Raw genomic sequence first — 10790 nt, 5'->3', positions numbered from 1 at the left:
TTTAAAACTTATAAGCACATGTTCATCAGAAAAAATTCTAATAAATGTACAGTTTTCAAAGAAATCAAGGCATGTATTATCTAAAATGTGGGAGACAGCTCAGTATTACAGAATGCTTTATAGTATTAACTAAAACAAGATAAAGTGAAAAAAATTTTTTTGACTCAACTACAACTCAACTTTCACATAGAGCTTTTTCTAAGTGCTGAAGTGAGACACAGCTGATAGCCCAAATGATACTATGATCAGAAAAGTGTGTAATATAAAGATACGAACACAGGACTATTAAACAAAAGAAAAAAAGCAATAAATTAAAAAACTACAAATTAGAAATTTAAGCTATAAGGTGTTTGGAAGCCTAAACCACAATGATATGCTAAATGAATGCTTTTTCATATTGGAGAATATGAAAGAAAAATTTTATATTTTATTCACTGAGGTTCAAAGGTAAATTGATGGGGAACCTCCAAATATGCTTAATCTGAAAACATGAAAAAACACTTTTCATAAAACTACCCTTAGGTTATATGATGCTTCCATAATGCACTGATACTTCTCTTCAAGTATTATAAATTATTAAATAACTTAAGCATTTCACAAGTTTCAAATGAAAATGTGAAACTCACTGAAATATGTTTTATATCCAAGTACATAACAGAATAACTCCCACTTAATAAAAAGAAACTTAAAACACACACACAAAATTTTAGTTTACTGAACAAACAGAATACAATTAGAAAGACAGCACTCACCTGTTCAGGAACAAGTCTCCCTGTCTGGACTTCACATTTTTATTTAACTGTGACTTTTTCATAAACATAGACATCTTCCTGAGTACAGGCATCAAATGTGAACTGTAATTCTGAATGTAGGCATAGATAAATTTATGGATACTTGCCAAGCTGTTAAAACTGTCCTTCAGTACTTCTGACTTGGTGGCTGTTGTTTGTTTTTCACCTATATAGAATATGAATGTATCATCAAAAAATGAAAAGCAGAGGTGATTTCACGGGGCTGAAAAACAAAGTTATAGAAAGTTAATTTTAAGTACAGTGTTTTCAATAAGAGCATGAAATATGAGAGTATCATATAAATCAAACAATATATATCTAGAACTAATTATCAGGTGTTAGCTTATCTTTAAATTATCTATAAATGTTTGGCACAACTATGCTCCAAAAAAAAAGGATGACCAACATGTTTCTGAAATAACAATAATAACAGCTACCATTTACCAGGAGCTTAGTGTGTACCAGGAATTATTACAACACTTGACCGCTATTAACTTATTTATTACGTTAACTCATTTAATCTCATAACAATCCTATTAGGGAGGTACTATTATAATCCCAATTTAGCAGACTGAGGAAATGGAGAAATAATTTTCCCAAAGTAACACACCTAGTATGCAGTAGTACCAGGATATGAGTTCAAGAAGCTGGGCTTCAAAACCCTACCACTAAATCACAGTGATTTCAAACCATTTCCATTAAATTGGAAAGCCGGTATCGTCTTTATTGCTAAAATAAAAATGAGTCTGATCTACTTTAAACAGAACAGCAATTATTCACTGAACACTTAAAATAGGCTATGTACTATTATTAGGCATTCTCACTGGCAGAACAACAGCTAGCCCCTTAGCATTTACCGGGACTTAACGTGATAAGCACTAATGAACCACTCTGCGCTCATCACAGAGGTCGGTCCTTACAACGATCCTGTGAAGTGGATACCATACCTATTTTGCAGATGAGAAAAGCACTGAGGTGTGAAGCAGTGCCTTTCCCTCCTCCAAATCACACAGCAAACTGTCCGGCACAGCCCAGGCGGCTCCAGGGGTCTGTTGTCAGAGCCCCTCTTGTCGGAGCACAGCGCGAGCTCCACAGGGCCGGCACGCCACCACTCCAGTGAGGACATTCCTTTCCCAACCCCTGAGTCTCACGTCATGTTAGAGATACAACAATACAACTGCAAAGATATGACAGTAATGAAAGTTTACAGTAATTACATTAAAAGAAAAAAAAAATCAAGCCTCTGTGTACTATTTTTGCCATATCCTCTATCCGTGTTAATGGCTGACAGTCCAAGTCAGCTGAAGTAAACATCCACCTCCCAGCCGACTCGTGTGTTACAGCTGAGTGTAGGATGTTTACATGAACTGAAAACTTGGTTTAAAGCAGGACTTACACAATCCTTTACCGTATTTGCACCGGTCCTTTCCTTGAGACTCAAATTTAAATTAAGGGATATATGATGAATAATTCATATGATTTTTTTAAAAAGATAACTTTGTAGAATCTGTTGAAAAAAAGAACAGGAGGTACAAAGATTGACATGAATGAGGTAAAAGTCCAGTCAAGAGGTATTTCTGAGACAAGGTTTAGAATCCAGGGGAAAAGGAACAAGTGATGTTCTTCTCATAACTGGTGGTGATATAGCAGACGTCTCATGAATGTTCCAGACCTACATGTGGCTGGGTTTACAGCCTTCCCTTCCAAACAAGCCAGCCTGCGTTTACAGGAACCTGCCTGATGGCCGGGATGGCACATCGGGAACCCATTCTTCCTCAGGAAGGAGCTTCCTGTTTCGAGTCGAAGACAAAGTTAGCAGCACACGTGTGAGGAGCTCAGGGCCCCGCGGCAGCCTCCTTGCCCCCAGCCTCTCCTCATCTCCTCCCCATGCTCCTGCCTCAGGATGTTCACCTCAGGAACACGTCTCCACACTCTAACCCGGGTCCTCCTCCTCCTGCCCAAGTGTTGCTAAGTCGCCTCCCAGGAATCCGTCGTCTCTCTGGATTCCTCTGATTAAGAAAATACTACCACTGATACCTCTATAAAGCACTTTAAGAAGCCCGATCAATACACTTGCCTCAAAGAAGAGAAAAATCCTCAAACTTGGAAGTAAAATTAAATAACAGAATGATTGCCAGCAAACTCTAAAGTAATCTCTGGAATTTCGCGGGCCTTCCAGGACCTTTGTGAACCTCCTGTCTCTACCTGGCCTCCTGTCTCTTCAGGCCACTTTTCCTGATTCAAGATTAAATCAGGAGTTCTGATTAAATTCTCAAGTTCTCAAGATTAAACATACACATTTTTTTTCCTCTACAAATATACTATTTTTTTGCTTCAAGTATTCCACCGCAACACTATTATTTTTCCTTCTGCTTTTCTTTGCAAATATATTCAAACAGGTTTTGTGGGCTAGACAATGAATATGATGCTTTCTCTGGGAGAAAAGTGGGTCCCAGATTTCCCACAAATCTTTTTCAAAACAAATTTTTGGATTACTATATGTTTTTAAGTTAGGGATTGTATGCACATTTCTCTTCAGTTGCTAATTGGGCATGGATACTGAACAGTGAGGGGTTCCCAGGTGGCTCAGTAGTAAAGAACCACCTGTCAATGCAGCAGACACAAGAGACATGAGTTCGATCCCTGGGTCGGGAAGATCCCTTGGTGAAGGAAAGGGTAATCCACTCCAGTCTTCTTGCCTGCCTGGGAAGTCCCATGGACAGAGAGGAGCCTGGTGGGCTATAGTCCATGGGGTCACAAAGAGCCGGACATGACTGAACAACCGCCACCACTGACCCAGGAGACGAACGGAAGATAAGCCATGGTTCTGAAAGCCTAGACTTAGGACAGCAGCATCGGCAGCACGTGGGCATTTAGGAGAAGCAAGCATCACCGCAGACCTAGTGAATGAGAAAGTCTCGCAAGGCCCAGCAATCAGTATTTTAATTAACAATCTCTCCCAAGTAATTCTGATACCTGCTATTATTTGAAAACCAACGCGTTAATAACGGTGTTACCAAACATGCTGGAGAGCCAGAGCAAAGAGCAGTGAACATCAAATTGTCAGGAAGTTTGTAATATGCTAAAGAATGAAGAAAAAAAAAACCCACCCAACATCAAAACACCCACCACACTGTCCACCCGTAAGGAACCAGGCCGGGTAAACTGGCAGAGACAACCTAAAACAGCATAGTTTTGAAAAGTGATTAAGTTTGGACTCACACTTGAAACTTTTTTTCCCCTGAATACCCACCGCAAATAGAGGTACATTCACTCAATGAATAAAGCTTTATCCAGAGGAATGGAGGGAGCCAGTCAGAGTAAAAGGGACTCCGGCACCAAGACCAATGAGGACCTGTCGAACAGCGACCTTCAACAGAGAACATCTGCACACAAATGTGTCTAACTGGAAATGAACCTGCAGACACAATTGTGCAGTTTTGCTTTTAAAAAGTAACCCCTTAGAAATCTCAAAGCAAATGCTAAGGAAAAAAAGCCTGTCATTTTCAGAATACTACTCAGCAACTAAAAATGTTTTACTTTCAATCAAAATATCTTCTTAGGAAAGAATTTCTGAGCTTTCTGGGACCTGTCAATAAAGACCACACACTTCTTCCTCAATACTAAATTAAAATGTGGGGAAACAAGCTGCTATAGGTTTATTAGCAAAAACTAATGCTCAAACATTTTAAAGTATTTGTCCTATACAGTCAATTGCTATATTGGCAGGTCATTTGGGAAGTCTGTGGTTCTTCCAAATTAAAACATAAAGAAGTCATCTGCAGATGACTTTCATAAGGTGGTATTCCAGTACACTAAGGCAAGGGCATCCAGAATTAAAGCTGACATGGCCTCTGATTCACCTCATCAGGGCAGAATAACATGGAACACATGTTATGTAACACAGATTGTACATTAATCCTGCAGCCAGGGGTGAGGGGCTGGGCTGGGCAGAGCGTGACAGCTTTGTGCAAGACACGCATCCTCCTTTTAGCACAGATCTGGGCTATCATTTTAACAAGCCTCTCAAATCCAGCCAGGCAAATTATTAAACTGGGCAGTTTCTATCCATCTTACTGAATCGCAAGGCTGTGTAACACAACTTTTCATAGGAAACAGTGTCACCTTGTCTAACAGAACAACCCTGTTGGCAGAGGACTTGTTCTACCCTTTGAGGGGACATGCCTCGGGCTCTCAGAGCCCAAATGGCCCCATCTGTTTGCTGCTATCTGGACTCTGAGGCCTACATCAGAGGGTCAAGGAGTACATAAGAAACCTGCTTTACTAAGAGTTCAGCAGGAAGGGACACTTGCTGCAAGCAAATCATCAAGCCTGAAAATTATACTTCAAGTTGCAGAGCCACCTGTGTCTGAAGCAGCTCACCACCCTCCTTCCCCTCCTCCACGCTGGCCACATCAGGCTTGTAAACTAGCACTCTGGCGAAGGAGTGTTTAAGAAGTGGGGCTGCTGCAGGAACACAACTGGGCAGCTACAAGATGCCCCAAACTGTCATCTGCTCCTCTGCAGAAAGGACACAGTAGCCCCTGCAGCAAAACAAAACCGCTGGTGCAGCCCGGTGCACGCAAGGTGCCCTACTTGGTGCTGATGGCCAGGAAAACAGATAATTATATGGATACAACGGCCTCACCCTCAGAAGATGTGCACGTAAAAAGTTACCAAGGGCTTTACCTTTTGGTTTAATTATGCACTGAGCCCTATACAGTAATATGTTCAGCAGTTTAATATTAATACATGATAAAAATACTAAAGCTTTCCTGAAGAGAAAGGTTTCAATAAAACAGAAATGTTTTCCAGTGTCTACAAGACAAATAGAGGTAAGAAAGCAAATTTTCAAAACGCGAAGAAAGAGCTGTTGTAAAATTATACATTATCAACAGTCTGCATTGAATGTCGGCTGTGAGAAAAGCCCTGTATTCTTCAGCTCTGTGGGGAAACCCAAAAAAATAGACTCAGTGCATCTGCTCACAAGGCATCAACATGCAAATAAGGAAGAGAAAAGCCAAGTGATGACCTGAGAATACGCAGGAAAACACTCAATGAACTGAGACAAATATAACCAACGGTGAATGCTGTAAAAAGGCTCAGAAGTTTGAGGTCCTGCAAAAGTTTTTAGAGGACAGTTCTGACTAGGGGCTGTGACGTCACTCAGGGTGGAGAACAGGAAGCTGGGGTGGGGGGGTGTTGAGAGGAGAGAGACAGAGTTTATACACACATTTCTTCACTACAGAGAAAACTGAAAATTTCTAGGTTATATACTGCTGGGCGGTAGGGTGGGGCGGTGGTGATAAATTTACTCTCAAGAACGTCTACAGAATTTCTAAAGGAGGAAATCAGTCTTCTGAACTGCTGGGAAGTCAAACTCTAGCCTACTTGGAAAGGCAATAAAGAATGTGAGTTCACTGACAGGGTAAAAACCAGAAATAAGAATCCATAGTGGAAAAAAAAAATTTCTTTTTAACAGAATTCTCTAAGGCCCAGCAGCAGCAGCAGCATCTTAAAGTCTGGAAGCTCGGCTGGCATCTGCTCCAGGATATCCTGTTTTGAAGAGAGCATCCCACACTACTCGGCATGAAACACGCATTCGCACAGAGCGCAGTGAAGGCAGAACCCCAAAGATTCCTGGTGTTCATCCACACACTTTACAGGCACGCCCCCCACCCCCCCCAATTCTACCTCTTAAGATGTAATTACACTGAAATGACGTCTGCGAATAGCCGGTAGCAGCAAACATCTGACTGAAAGCTTAGCTGTGTGGTACAGCTTCCAGTCGGGGATGTTTACAACAACAGACCTTCTGCACAAGTTAACAGAGGGCATCGACACAAGTATTGCTGGTCACCATCTCTAAATGCTTGTTAGGCCTTTTAGTCCTGAACACTATCTGTGACATTTTGGGACAAAAAAATGAAATGATTAATGAAATTCATTAGCAAGAGATAAGTGGTTTATCAACAGCAATTTTTCCTGAATAAATTATTACAAAAGACAATATGCATTGTAAAGTTATCTTGGCAAATTAGTAACATTAAAGATATGACCCAGTTATTCTATACGAAGATACACTTTCTATTTGATATGTGCAAAAAATGAAGTTTTCTCTCCCGTAACCCAGAGTTTCAGAATTAATAATAAACACACCAGAATGGCAATCCGAATAATCAGACAGACCATACATTTGCCTGAAACAGTCTGAAGGCATGCCTGCTGCCCTGATGCTGTCATTAAAAGTGACTCTTCCATTAACAAAAGCATCCTAATCTAGGTCACGAATACAGTGGGTTTCACTGGCAGTGGACCTGTACTAAGACTCTAATGCCTTCTTCGCCTGTGCCCAGCTGAGTTAGGTTAGAGATGCACATACAGGCCATGGAGATAACAAAGCAAGGCAGGTAATAAGCAAACGAACTCCTGACCTCGGCTTTGTTTATAAGCAGTGATAGGCTAAAATCGTTTTGCTACCACACCACTTTCCTGAAAGACAGAAGGAAGATTAGGTGACAAAAAAAATCGGCACGCCACCAAAACCAAGAGTTGCTTTCATCTAAAGTATGTGAAGTTACTGTTTCTTAAAAAAAAAAAAAAAAAAAACCCCAGTTAAAACAATTAGAGTATACAATTAAGTTTCAGTGATTTCCAAGAAATGAACACACACACACAGACAGACACCCTACAGGATAACTACTGAACACATCAATACACACAATTTTGAAAGGCTACTAATTTTCTAATATTAATTAATTTCTTTGAGAAACTATGGAGTAAGTGATTTCGGTCACTGATATTTACTGTGGTAATATTTAATGTTGCTTTCTGCATTTTTTTTTTGCTTTAAATGTCATAAATAACTACCCATTACAGAAACAATGCTAGAAATAATGAGGAAAGTGCATGTGGTCTCTATGGATACAAGATGACCTTCATTGTTTCTGAAGACAAATACTTAAAAAAAAGAACCCAGTGGCTATTTCCAACAAAGGGTATTCAAGCTGTTCTGCAATTGAAAATTTCCAGATTTAAATTAGGAAAAAAAAGTTATTTCATGCCCAGGTAGGCACACAATACTTGACTAATTAGGATGCTGCATACTGAGTTGCAATGAACCAGCAATTGCAAGTCTCTCCTTCAAACAATTTCCCTGTTTTTCTTTTTTAAAGGTTGACAAAAAGACTGACATCTTTATCAGAGCTACTATATTTAATTCTCACATATAATATATAAAATCTTTTCTTCAGGGTTGTTAGGGAATTTTGTCAAATGCTGTAATTTGTTTATGATGTGTTCTTGAAGACAGTTGAAAACTAAACGTATAGAAGTTGAATAATTAAGTATGTTCTAATAAAATCAATTATGAATATTCTATAAAGTATCTAGACACAAATTGTAATTACAATATGTACCCTGTATTTCACAAATGTTCTTTTTGCTCTTGTATTCATCATTAAAAACAGAGTAAGCAGGTTGAATCTAATGAAGGTACAGCTGAGGCTAAAGATGAACACGTTTTGGTGTGCGTAACGACTTACATACTTGACACAAATCTATTTCATATTTGAGAGCGACCGTTCTTACTCCTGGCATTAGTACAAAACAATATGCTTCTTGTTCTATGAGGCTTATTTATGACTTACTCATTATTGCCAATTGCCACTGGGAACAGAGGCTTGAACGTGCTTTCATATGATTTCTCAAGTTAGCCGTATAACTAGAGTCCTGAGGTTATAGTAGAGCAGGTGTCTACAGGTGAGGAAGATGGTACAAACTGGCAGGTGGTCTGACTGTGAGCCTCTCTCAAGGAACCATCTACAAGGTGACCATCTGTGAGGACAGACCAGCCTGGCAAACTGACCACCAGACAACCAGTGAGACGGTGAAGAGCAGAGCGCTGAAAAGCACGGAAATCGTCACCGTGACATCTGATGTCTGCATGGCGTGATCACACCTCCCTGTGGGTTTTCATGGTGAGCTCCGAGGGGCAGGCAGGGTGGGTATCATCATCTCTACTCCACTCAGCTTACATCGGTTCTGCTATAATAATGAATTATGTGTTCTCTGGAAGCAACTACCCATGTCAGATACTTTATGAGATCCAAATGGATTATCAAATGAAAGTTTACCTAGAAAATTTACTATAAAATATGTATGTGTGTGTCTATACAGATACATGTTTGTGTAAAAATGACCTGTTTTGACTTTTTTTTTTTTAACTTTTCCCCCATTTCTGTCACTTCTAACAGGATGGGTTGTTTTTTGGCACTGCGTGATCACTGCTCAGACACACAAACACCATTTGGGGTAGTCAGTGCTTAGGCTTGCAAGGCAGAGAGCCAGTTCCTTTCTCCACAAAGCTTAATGAAACATCATCATATACTCACACGGTATATACATGGCTCAACCCCAAACCAGCAGCATCAGTACTACCCAGGACACTGTAAGAAAAGTAGTTTGCAGGCTTCTACCCCAACCCCATTGGATCAGGAATTAGGGGGAATCAGACGCAGAAATCAGTGTTTTACAAAGCCTTGCAAGTTGTTCTGAGGCACACTAAATTCTCCTAACCACTGATCCAGATGGTACCACAGTTCCAATAACATGGCCAAAGCCCACTGACAACACAGCCCTGTGTTAGGGCTCGTCTGGAACTGACAGGGACTATCAGTTTTAATACCCAGACAGTCCTGGGCAGGCAAGGACTAATCCGTTACCCTAATCGCCATTACAGATCAAAGCCCAAAAAAACTACTCACATAAAAAATGAAAAAAAGGGGGGGAGGGGAAAAAATGGATCAGTGATATTATGGACTGAACACATGTTGCCTTTTGGGTGGAGAAAGAAGGTTACGCTGAAATCCCAGGAAGTGTTAATGGCTAATTTAGTTCACCATTTCAGGGTAACTATGCATTTTCTCCATTACTGTTGTGAACAAAGAAAGCTTTCCATGAGAGGGGTGCCATATATCTACATATAACCACTGAGTTGTTATGTACTTACTCGAAAAAAAAAAAAAAAGCGTGCCCAGGAATGCCTCAAACCTGGAGGCGAGAGACCTGGAGGTCCAGCAGTTAAGACTGTGCGCATCCAATGCAGGCAGTGCACGCTGGCTCCCTGGTCAGGGAACCGAGGTTCCGCACGCCGTGAAGCACAGCAAACAACACAAAAAACCACCTGGGGGGAGGTAGGTAGGGCAGTGTTTTGGACAAAACGATCACTGTATTAAACTATAGGGCAGTCACAAGTTGGTAGTTTTTTAATTTTTAAAAAGTTTTCAAATTTTTCTGGCCGCACCACATGGCATGTAGGATCTCAGTTCCCTGGCCAAGGATCAAATCCGTTCCTCCTGCAGCGGGCGCTCAAATTCCTAATCCGTTCCTCCTGCAGCGGGCGCTCAAATTCCTAACTGCTGGACTACCAGGGAATTCCCTGTATTTTTTTAAAATAAAATTTGCTGACCACTGACAGTGAGCTGATGGCAGGCAGCTTTTTAGAGTCTCATGATTTTTAAGGATCTTTTTAGATTCTCAAAATACCATCCACCGAAGGTCCCAGGTCATAAACGGGGCAAAATCAGGCACCAGTGACACACAGCGCCGACCCGAGCATTTAGACCACTCGAATCAGGATAAGCTGAGCAGGTCTGTGATTCCACAGTGCTCGGGTAAGTGCTGAAAGGCAGAGTCTCTTCAGCCAACAGGATGCAAGAGGCTCCAAACTCTGCTTTATAGACTTAAACACCATGAACTGCACCCAAAACAAAACTAATAACTCGCTCAGTCCACTTAACTCACTTGGAGAGTGCTTTCCATGGTTCATGGATACCATCAGCCAAACTACGACACTGAAAATTTCCCATAATCCTGGATATGAATGCATCATGATGAGGCAGGTCACATTTCAACAAGTCGACTTTATTTTCAAAATCCACACCTGGAAGGAAAATTGCCAACTTTGGCCTCAACTTACAAGCAAAAGGAGATTTCAGC

General features: G+C 40.7%; 2 non-coding genes across 2 annotated transcripts; both read right to left on the bottom strand.

The window, feature by feature from the left end:
* Positions 1-2082: 2082 nt before the first annotated feature.
* On the bottom strand, positions 2083-2170 carry MIR30B (microRNA mir-30b). Its single transcript, NR_030911.1, has one exon. It is a non-coding gene; the product is annotated as a microRNA mir-30b (primary transcript).
* A 4359-nt stretch (positions 2171-6529) lies between these two features.
* On the bottom strand, positions 6530-6599 carry MIR30D (microRNA mir-30d). Its single transcript, NR_030885.1, has one exon. It is a non-coding gene; the product is annotated as a microRNA mir-30d (primary transcript).
* Positions 6600-10790: the final 4191 nt, after the last annotated feature.

Source organism: Bos taurus, chromosome 14, assembly GCF_002263795.3.
Source record: "Bos taurus isolate L1 Dominette 01449 registration number 42190680 breed Hereford chromosome 14, ARS-UCD2.0, whole genome shotgun sequence".
NCBI classification, from domain to species: domain Eukaryota; kingdom Metazoa; phylum Chordata; class Mammalia; order Artiodactyla; family Bovidae; genus Bos; species Bos taurus.
The sequence above is the reverse complement of the archived record's forward strand: the minus strand, read 5'-3'. Positions and strand labels throughout refer to the sequence as shown.